Here is an 11,404-nt window from a genome sequence, read left to right as displayed (position 1 = left end):
GTTTTTCATCAGACGCAGTAATAGCCCTTTCTGTTGTGTCTGCATGATGCTAAAGTCTCACATCTACTTTATCTCACCTTAACAGTTTGGATTTCTGGAACCAGCAGGAGCAGATGTGAGTCATGTTATAGTTTTTTTTGCCATAACGTTTTGTTTCTATCACATGGATGCACAGATGAGAAAGCAGCATATTTCTTTTCCATCTCTGCAGATACATCTCTGGAGCATGTTTATAACACTATTTCTAATTTTAGAGAAGCAGTCCTTCATCCGTTTGGATTTGAGTGTGCGTTTTGCGTTATTTATTCATTTCGCAAGGTTCCCAGGAGCCTTGAAACTCACAAAAAGTTAGCAAAGTTGAGACAAATAAACTAAGATTTTTAAAAACTTTCTGAAATGAAGGGATGACTGTAAGGGTAATAAAATGTAGGAATCACATTCCTCTGTGTGCCTCTGGTCTTTTCTACCCTTCAGGGTAAAACTTTTCACAGTGTTGAGGAGTAAGGCAGCTAATTAGAGCAACGATCCAACTGAAACTTCCAACTTGACGCATCATTAAAAATATACTGGAATTATTAATGAAGCAGGACATCTTCTTAATACCTCTTATGTCACGACCTCTCTTGTAGATATGGCCTTGTTTTTACATCATCTGAACTGTGCCACTTCTACGGGTCATGAATACTACGGCCGGTACATGGCATCTGTCACAAACTATAAATACAAAACTATCGGTTGTTTTTGTGTGACTGACATTGTGACCATCCCATTACCTTTTGTTTAGTGAAAATACAACAATCTTTAAAGCTGCTCTAACTGACTTTTTGGCCACTAGGGGGCAGAATAGTGTGTTTCAAAGCTGGCAAACTATTTACATATCCAGCAGATATGGAGCAACATTAGCTTCCTTTTGGAGCCATTATTTTGGTCTCCACCAACTCCTAAGGAAAATATCTGTCTCTTTAGCTGCTTGAGTTTCCATTTTCTTCACCAGCTAGTCGCTAACTGTGTCTGTCAGCTGTTTGGTGCTGGGCAGGTTGAATAGAATGAGTTTATCAGAGCTGCTGTAAAAAGTGAACCATGTGGTAAATGTGTCATAAAACCAAAACTCAGTTGGTCAAAAAACAATTAGGCATAAAATCTTACTTTTTTAAAGCCTCTGTTAATGTGGGTCAGTATCAATCATACTGACGTACAAATTTGAGGTACTTGTGCTAAATTTGAGTATTTCCGTTTGATGTCAGTTGGCCAAAACTCAAAGCTCAGTAGGGCTGCAGAGATGGCATTAGGGGTGTGCCCGAATACAAATATGTTATTCGGAAAAGCACAAATAGTGTTGTTTTTTTTGTTGTTGTTTTTTACAAATATTTGTTTTGTACAAATATTTTAAAAAGTGTTTGTATTCGGGAAGAAAAAAAAACATGTCAAATACTAGCGCGCACGTCGGTTACATCGCTATCTCAGTCTCTCTCCTCTGCTCCACTGTTACGTCTAGCAGGTCTCAGCAGGTCTTAACAAGGGGAGTCACATCCACCTGCTACATGACGCACATTTCCTAATTTGGACATCAGTCCCGGAGTTGGCGGTGTTCCCCAGAAATAAAGCTGGGCTACTGACACACAAAAAGTGTTCCCAAGGGACTCTCCATAACCTGTTGTTCCCCTTCTCCTTTCCACAAAGTTAGGTTGTAAAAAATAGGCAATAAATGAAAAGTGCAAAGTAATAATCGCCTTTGAAGTTCTTCCCTACACATTACATGGTGTGCCGTCTCTGTGTTATGGGTGTATGAATAGGTAGAGGTCTGTCTGCAATGAGGCGATGAGTAAAGTTTTAGCTCAGTAGTCAGCGCAGTCATCTGTGAGCTGGGAGACTCCAGGTCAAGACCCGGTGTGGGGACCTCCTTTGTAAGGTAGTTTATTCATGAACACTTATTGTAACACTTTAATTTTCTAAAATTAAAAGCGTAATGCAAACAAAAACAGGATTTTTAAGCCTCTTTCCACTTTTATTCAAATACAAATACAAATACAAATAATTTTGCTGCCTCAACAAATACAGATACAAATACAAATACTGGGCCCTCTGTACATCACTAGATGGCATTAATTAAAGTTCCTCACTGTGAGTTCCTCATTATGACCTGTGCCTTTCTCCTTACACATAGTCATTTGATCCTTTGTTAATGTAAGAAATATTGATTCGTTGTGCTTTGAAGAGGTGTTTTTCTGTTTTTCTCAGCACCTGCCTTTCATGTTGCTGCTTTAATCATGGCCACACACCAAAAGTCTTGCTTTGTGTGTTGTGCAATTCTCCATCACACAGATGGATTTCTGAGTAACCAAACGTATATCTACATTTCTTTTTTTTATTTCACTCACTTTGCAAGTACAGCACTCCTGCACATGCATGTACCTGTTTTTAAGTCAAATCCCTGACACGTCCCCACCGACAGATTATAATAATCCTCCAAAGGAAAGTCAAATCGACGGGGGTTCATTGTTCCTTTCACTCTGCTGTGCTCAAATGTACTTTGAGGATGGCCACAGCAAAAGATGAGCGAGACACGTGACAAGAAGCGGTGAATATTCATACAAGAGCACAGCAGTGGAGCTTTGAAAACCAGTGAGGTGAAATACTAAAAGACATGTGAATCCGAAAAGCCTGACACAATCCACACCACCTTCAGTGCACACCTGAAGGTAAACAAAGAAGTACAGCATCTCTCTAATCCTCTGAAGTTGGAGTCAGTCACTGGAAACCTGCAAACCAAGAGGATCGAAACACACTCAAAGGAGAAGGAGGGGGGGTGTGGGGGCTTGGGGGTGAAATGTGACGATAGCAACAATAAAATGAGGAGGGGGGAGGGGGGGTGATCTGAATCTTTACCGGGATGTAACACAGTCAGATTGTCAGTTTGAGGAAGGTGATTGGCAGGGATTAAAGAGCTGCTGTTAATTGGAAGCAAAGGTGGAGTGGGAAGATTATGCAAAGGGGATATTATGATGCAAAACATATGAGAGTGAATAGTTCAACTGAGATCAGACGGTGTGGTATTGAGATGTCTGTTTGAAATTGTTATTCATTAAAAATTATCTTGTTTCTTTGTCTGTGTTTTCATCATTGATGTTCTCATCCCTTAAAATCCTGTTAAGTTTAAGCTTTAAAGTCATTAAAATCGTCTTATTCTACACTTATCACATGCATTTAATAATCAGCATCAGTTTGTTTCAACCCTTCATTGATGCTACATGAGTGAAAGATTCGAATGCAACCCATGTTTTTAGTGCTGCATGAAGTGAAACTATCTTAAAATTTCTTCTGCATCGTTTTATACACATTTTCTCTAAAAATCAGCCTTGACAGGTTTAAAGATCTGGACTAGACATTTAAGTTAAGTAGGTTTAAACAAACTGTGGCTGCACAGAATGAGTTTGTACTGACCGACTGACCAACCTCATATAGCAAATAAAGTGACCTTCATAGGAAACTTGTGGAAATAGCAATAATATTGTTATTGCTTTCCCTCCATTGATTTTTTACTTTCTGGCCTAATTAATCTATTAAATCTTTACCTGAGTGAACAACAGGTAAAAATATGTTTGTGCCAATCAGATGTTGAGTATCTGCTCAGCTGTTTTACCCTGATTTCAAATATTCACTTCCCATAATGTAAATCTGCTATTTTCTGCTCTGGTTAATAACACACTGACTCATTGAATCTGTGAATTTCCAGTGTAAGGGAATTTATTATTACTCATTATTAATGATTTATATCAGGACCAGCAGAGTGTTTTTGTTTTGTGTCTCTGTCCCAACCTCACTATAGAACTATTCAAGCTGCTTTGTTTTACATAAGTTGAGGTCGATTCTTGACTTTAGTTGATGGTGTCACCCAAAGCAAAGTCAGTCAATGTGATCTTGCGCGTAGGGGACAGTGTTGTTCTCACTGAGCTCATGTTGCAGCCTGCGGACTGAGAGCAGCAGAAGAAGATAAAAGTGCTGCATGAGGAGAAGCTCAGTTTATCTCCTGCTGCTGCAGAAACAACACAGCAGGAACACCGTTCTAACCTACATTTCAGTGCTTTAATGTTTGATACATGTGTATAAGTGTGTAAAAGGAGCACATTACTGCATACTGTTACTGCATCTTACTGCATAGATATACAGTATGTGTATTCATGTGTGGTTACTGCTGCATTAAAAGTGTGTTGTCAGCAAGTGCAACCACTCATAAAAACATACAGTATATCTAATAGGTGAAAAAAAACATAGTGCAATGTAAGAATGCAGAGTAAAAGTTTATTATTTAGATATTAAAAGTGATTTTATGTGTTTTAGTCCATGCACTAGAAATTTGGTGTTGACTGGAGCCCTTTGCTTATGAACTTATTTGTAAGGTTGACAGTAAAATTATCACCCAAACTGTCCTTTGTAAACATCCATCACTATGTTTTTGCTTCAACTTTGACCTACTGTACTGACTGTAGTAGTGCACACAGTTTTCTTGTGTAATATGACATTTCAGATGCACTCACTTTCAGCTTGACCTACAAATTTAGATTTGTTTAGATTAGTGGTTTACAGCCATTTTGGCTTGTGGACCTCACAAGTTGACACAAGTTGTGAGTAGTTCAGCCAAATCAAGTTTTTTTTTTTTTCTCAGATTGTTTAATGTAATGACTTTTTCAAGTCCTAAAGGTGAAATTATTCAGTATTGCATCAGAAAGAAAGGAACATTCTGAGAAAAGTCAGAAAAAATAAACCCAATTATGTTCAACAGAATTAAGTTTTCTCTCATTGAGTTGTGTCACTCAGACCTGTTGGCTTGTTTCCAACCTTTCCAATCACCTGATCATCAATCAATCATCTCATGTTTCTTGCCCTGCCGAATTTCACCTTTGTCACCTCTTCACTTGATGTCACCCACATGTCAGTTATTAACTTATCATAACTGAGAGGAAAGATGGTCGAAGTTGCAGCCGGGATATCTTGAGTCTAAAACGCCCCACAAGATTTTTTACTTTTTATTTTTTGAGCGCCAAAATATCGAGGTATAGGAGGTATTTCTTGGTACTTAAAAAGTAGATAGCCTACTAGTTAAAGGATAAGGCTGGTGATTTTTCTATGTTTTTCTTATTGTTAACAAATCTCATGTGCTGAGCCGAACCAACGATGAACTCATCCTACTTACAAGTATTCTGTATGTATGCAAAGCCTGATATATCTTATTCCTCTGTGCCGTAGATCTCTGTTAAAAACTATTAAAAACACGTCAATGAGCCACATCGTTTCACTGGGTGACATATTCCTTCACTCCAAAGATTATGATCAGCTTCAAAGACTAATAACATCAATAAAATTGTCACTGAGAAGTTCCTTGTAAGTTAGACACCACTGAGCATGTGCAAGACGGCAGTTCTGTTTACAGCTTCACTAGCTTGTTGTGCTACATAACACAACCTCTTGACTTTGTTCTACATTGTAAAGTTCTCATAGAACTTAAATACAAAGTCATGAGCCATTGCCTTTCGGGTGAAGGAACATGTCACCCAGTGCAGCAGTGTGATCTTCCAAAAAGTTGTAAACTAGAATTAACCTCCTTGACACTCAAAACCAACATTTCTTCTTTTCCACCAGTAACCTCTCCATTTGGGTTAATGGTATAATCTGTTGTTTGTGGGTTTGAAAAATTTGCTACCAACCAATCACAGCCTGAACTAAAGCTCTTTCTCTCCTCATGATGTCACAGCCTTAACAGCCGCTTGCCTCCCGCAGCCGGCAGCACGGGGGGGGGGGGGGGGGAAGTCAGTCGCTGTGCAGGGCTTCCCGCCGCAGAGCTGCACGCTGAATCTTCCCTGAGCATCGTTTCAGACGGGCAGAAGAGAAGAAGCAGCAGAGGACAAACTACAGGAAACATAAAAGAGGGAAAAAGAGGAAAAAAAGAAATTTATCCTGAATGGCAGCGGTTCATGGAACCTGCAGCAGGAACATGGAGAGGTCAGACCGTGATATGAAAGGAAAGTCTAAGAGGAAGAGGAGGAGGAGGTGTAAAAGCAAAGGTTAGTGCAGCAGGCGTGTTTGTTGAAGTTTATATGAGGAATGCAGGCTGGATTTTCACTTTAATACTGTCATAATACTAATATTCATATTAATTTATGGTGTTTTCAGAGACTTTTTTATCTCCTGTGTTATCCATAAAATCATCATCTATACATCCACTGTCCTTTGTTCAGTAATATATCTAAAGTGACTTTTTTTTTCTTTTAAAGGGCTGTTTTTTTCTTTGTTTGTTTGTTTTTTGGGGGCTGCATTATTTTCACTGTTGATTAATCTGCTAATTATCTTCTTAATGAATCAATCATTTGGACTTTAAAATGTCAGAATTTAGAGACAATTCCTATCACAGTTTCTCAATGCCCAAGTGTGAATATTAAAAATGCTTGTTTTGCCAAACTGACAGTCCAAAATCTAAATATATTCAGTTTAGTGTCATATAAAATGAATGAAACCAGCAAATATTTACATTTAAGAACCTGGAACCAGATCATTTTGGCATTTTAACCTTAAAAAATTATTTTAAATTCTCAAAATTGTTGCTGTTAACTTTCTATGAGCCAACTAATCTGATTAATTGACTAATCATTTCAGCTCTATTAGTATAATATTCAGTTATAGTACCATGTTGGCTTACAACTATTACTCTGAAATCAATCATTGGATTATTACAGATCTTATCTGGTTTGTGTCTCCCAAAGCAGTGAAGAATACTACAATCCTCTTGTAATACTTCTAGAGTAACTTAATTGTGTTTATGGTGACTCAGTTATACTTTATGGTATTTTGGAGGCAGAAATAATCTCATTGTCTGAGTGAACCTTCAATGGAAAGAGCTCTTACAAAACCAAAACTGTGTGTAAAACTACAAGTGCAGGACTTTTTTGTAAATCTGCACAGAATTTGTTTTCATTCACTGTTTGGTAACTCAGTGTTATTCATTGAAATCAAGATTATTATTTATACAACCCAAAATCACAGGTCTGTCTCAGAGGGCTTTACAATCTATATAACATACAACACCTTCCTCTTTTCACCCTCGATATGGACAAGGAAAAACTCTATAATCATCCTTATTTTGGGAGAAACCAGACCGGATGTGTTGGAGGACATGTTGAAATGTACCTGCCATTCATGACTACAGGAAATGGAAGAATAATTCAGCACTTAACACTGATGGGAGTGTTGTCAGTTTTGCGGGTGTTTGGATTGGATGAAATAAATTTCTGACCTGATGATGGCGCTAGATGAAAAGTCAGAGACACAGAAGATATTTTAAAGGACGAGTTCACAATTTTTCAAGTCTGTCTTAAAACAACAGTCAGGAGCCTAAATGAACATTGACACATGGTTTTCTTGCTGTAATCATTCCTCCTGTTCATACTGACCATTAGAAGATCCCTTCATAATGCACTTACGATGGAAGTGATGGGGGACAAAATCCACAGTCCTCCTTCTGTGCAAAAATGTATTTAAAAGTTTATCTGAAGCTAATATGAAGCTTCAGCATCCAAATGAGTCAAATCAAGTAGATATCTTTCAACGTTACAGTCTTTTTAGTGCCAAAATCCTTTTTGTTACTAAACTTCCACCACAGCTCAACAGGGAATCGCTGTCTGAGGAAACACAAAGAGGGAATTTGATGCTGTAAAGACTGTAAATGTGTCAGATATCCACTTGATATGACTAACTCAGACTGCTGAAGCCTCATATAAGCTTCACATCAACTTTTAAATGACTGTGTGGACACACTGTGGGTTTTGGCCTCCATCATTTACATTGAAAGCACATTTGAAGGGGAAAGAAATGAAAGCATCTCGTCCTCGTTACCACCACCGAGGTTCCCTTGAGCAAAGCCCTTAACCTTCTACTGCTCTAGTAAAGCACCTCAGTGGCCAACAAATCAGACTGTGGTTGAACAGGGCAGCTGCAAGATGTGCACTTGAATTTATCGGAAAATTGCTTCTCCTTGGGAAAGACCACCTCTTCCTCTGTGACCTCATACTACATTAGTGGGTGTTAATGAAAAGTCAAACCAATACTTCCTGTGGATGTGCCCCCTAAGTCTGTGAGTCCACAAAGGCCATTTTTTTTGGTATTTCCACTCTATAAATGGAGAGTGAATTTACAGAATATAAAGTTTGTTGGAGTTTTGTTCCACCTCTTGAGCCTCTGATCTATTAATGTTGGTGTTTTTAGACACAGCATATGTGAAATATTACCAAATATACAGTAAATTGACACTCATGCTAATGTAGCTAACCATAACGTAAGAGAATAAAAGTCCTGCATTCAAAATCTTATTACAGAATTACAGAAATGTTATCAGCAAAATGTAAACTATCAAAAGTAAAAGTAGAATGTCAATTGTCAGTGTTATATTTTAATATTTACTATATTATTGGATTATAATTGCAAATACATTGACATTCAAGCAGTAATTCTAATACTAATTCTAACTACATTGTATATACTGTTGTGTGGCTTAATCTGTAACAATGCATCAGTGTAGTTTATAATACAGGTGGAAACAGAGCATGCAGAAAATCTACACATTTCAGCTTTAATGTAAACTTTTTTTTTTTTAGCATATTCAGGGATCAAAACCCAAACCCTGGCAGTGTCCCCAGCTCTTCCCTTCACACTGAGCTGCAGAGGAAATGGGACCCCTAACCCTCGCATCCCTGCAATTAAGTTAAATGGGCAAACAAACCATATTGCTAATGTTTCCATGAAGCCCGAGCCCCAGAGAAGTGTGGAGATTGCAGAATCCATCAGTGAAATTGCACACTGACATGCCCCACTAAGTTTGACTGCACGATGGAGCTCACTTATCCAAAATGCATCCAATATACAGATATGTCCAAACGCGTGACACGTCATCAGAAAACCACTGACAGACCCGTCGCAGACAGCAGCTGTTTGTTCCATGTTGGAGAGTCATAATCCTCAATGAAAGCATAACAATAAAATCATTTCTCCGTCTCTGATTTTTACAGCCAACAAATGACAGTTTGTTAATTTGACAGAAAAGCCAGCAGAAGGGGATTTTACAGCCAAATGGCAATTAATTTTCAGCGAAAAGCTTAAAACTTCATCCTGCCATCTGTAAATAGAGAAAAACTTATTAACAAAGTAATTTAATTACGTACTCAATAGACTTTGTGTCAAAAAAAAAGTACAAAGAATTTTAATTTTCTGTAACAAATGTGCCACAATAGGGTTGCTCACTGCATATCACCCATTTTATTTTATTTTATTTTATTTTTGTGATTGACCTATTATTTAATTTTAGAAAGACATAGGAATATTATATAATGTAATAATAATATGAGCAGACATAAAACAAGGAGAAAAGGACAATATATACATATATATATACAACTTAAAACAAAGAACTAAGACATTAACTAGTGAAAAAAAACAAAAACACAAGTAAAATAAGAGGCTGTGTTGTAATTGGGACACTGAGCAAATGCATGGATGTGTGTGTGTGTGTGTGTGTGTGTGTGTGTGTGTGTGTGTGTGTGAGTGTGACATGGGTTTGTCTTTAAAGGCCATTAATGTAGTAAAGAAATCTTTTCCATCTCAAATCAGGCCCAGCAGAGAGAAAGATACCCGTTCATATGCCCTAATTTATTTATTTTTTGAATTTTTTTGACAACCTGAGTCAGCTAAGTGTGCATGTTTACTCACTTTTCAATCAAATTTAGTGCATTTTTAAGCTACAGAAGACATTTAGGTAAGAGTTCTGCTTGTGTTTCATAAAGGTTGTGGCTCAGGTCAGGTTCAGTTTCATCCTCTTCATGTTATAAGTAAATACTCAGTGTGTTGCAGTAGTATGATAAGATAACAGTCAATAACGGATGAAATAAAACAAAGATATAGCCTTGGGTGTCAAGTTTGGTCAGGTTCCAGGTTATATTGGGTTTGGGTTTGAGTTTTCGGTACGTGCAGAACTCTACATGTTTTAACCAGCAAATTGCTGAATTAATGCATTACAGGATTTCTTTATCACTTCACTTAACTTCAACATTTTTGGAAATATGCTCTTTCATGTTCTTCCCAAGAGTAAGATGAGAAGATCAGTACCGAACTTGCCTGTACATCAAGTATGGAGCTGAAACAGGAGGGTGATGAACTCAACAAAACGACTGAAAGCAGGGAAACAGCTAGCCTGCATCTGTTCAAAGTTTAAAAAATACATCTACCAACATTTCTAATGCTCACTGATAAACATGTTATATCTTGTTTGTTTAAAAATGCCATTTTGTGGTTTTTAGTGGGGGAGTTACTATAAGTGCTTGAGCTTCTATACAAACAATAGTTTCATACAACTAAACTTCTGTATATTTTTAAACTTTGGACAGAGCCAGTCTAGCTGTTTCCCCCTGTTTTACAGTCTTTGTGCTAAGCTACGCTAATCATATGTAGATTTGCATTAAAAAAAAAAAACAGAAATTACGTCTCACTAATTCTTTTAGCGAAAATAAGATTCTAAGGCTCAATATGTGATTAAATTATTGCAATTTCATCTATTCTTTTATGAAACTGCAAACAGAAAGGACTTAGTAAAACTATGTGACAAATAATTGAATAATTGCCTTCAGGGAGGTGTATTTAGTTTTCACCGGCTGCCTTCACTTGTTTTTTATTGGACCTACAGCTGACTGAAAACATTCAGTATCTCAGAAATAAAGAGAGACTCAGACATTGTTGAATTAGTATCAGTCACACGCCATGAGTTTCCCTCCCGCTGTGCGTTCACAGACCTCTACTGTAAACGGAGACGTGTGTCACTTGAGAAAAGATGCCACCTTCTGTTTCTAAAATGACAGCTGGCATTAAAGCACGGTTCATTGTTGGATACCCTAGAAGCATTAGCTAAGTGCACTCTGTTCCCTAAAATAGTGGGATTTGAGGAGCCTCATTGAGTAATGATTTTCTGGAAGCATTTATTTTTCAAAGAGGACACGCTTTCGGTTCGGCACCATTGTACAAAAAGGCCAATGGGTCATTAATGAAAGTGGAATAGGCTTAGCGCACTTTGAATAACCATTGGACTAAATACAAAAGCCATCATGGAATAATCTGCAGCATTTATTGCGGATTAGCATGTGGAGAACAATGCCAGTTTAATCCTAAAAGGCTGACCTGTTACCCAGACAACTGTAATTATGATTACCAGGGCTCGCCACATGATGTACACATGACACATACATGTATGTGATACGCAGTAAATGGAGAGTGAACATACAGATCTATTATCTCTGATCTATTAATGTTGGTCATTTTGGACACAGTGTATATAAAATATTATCAGATATATATTGACACTCAAGCTAATGTG

Source organism: Thunnus maccoyii, chromosome 12, assembly GCF_910596095.1.
Source record: "Thunnus maccoyii chromosome 12, fThuMac1.1, whole genome shotgun sequence".
NCBI classification, from domain to species: Eukaryota; Metazoa; Chordata; class Actinopteri; order Scombriformes; family Scombridae; genus Thunnus; species Thunnus maccoyii.
Note: the sequence above shows the minus strand (reverse complement) of the source record.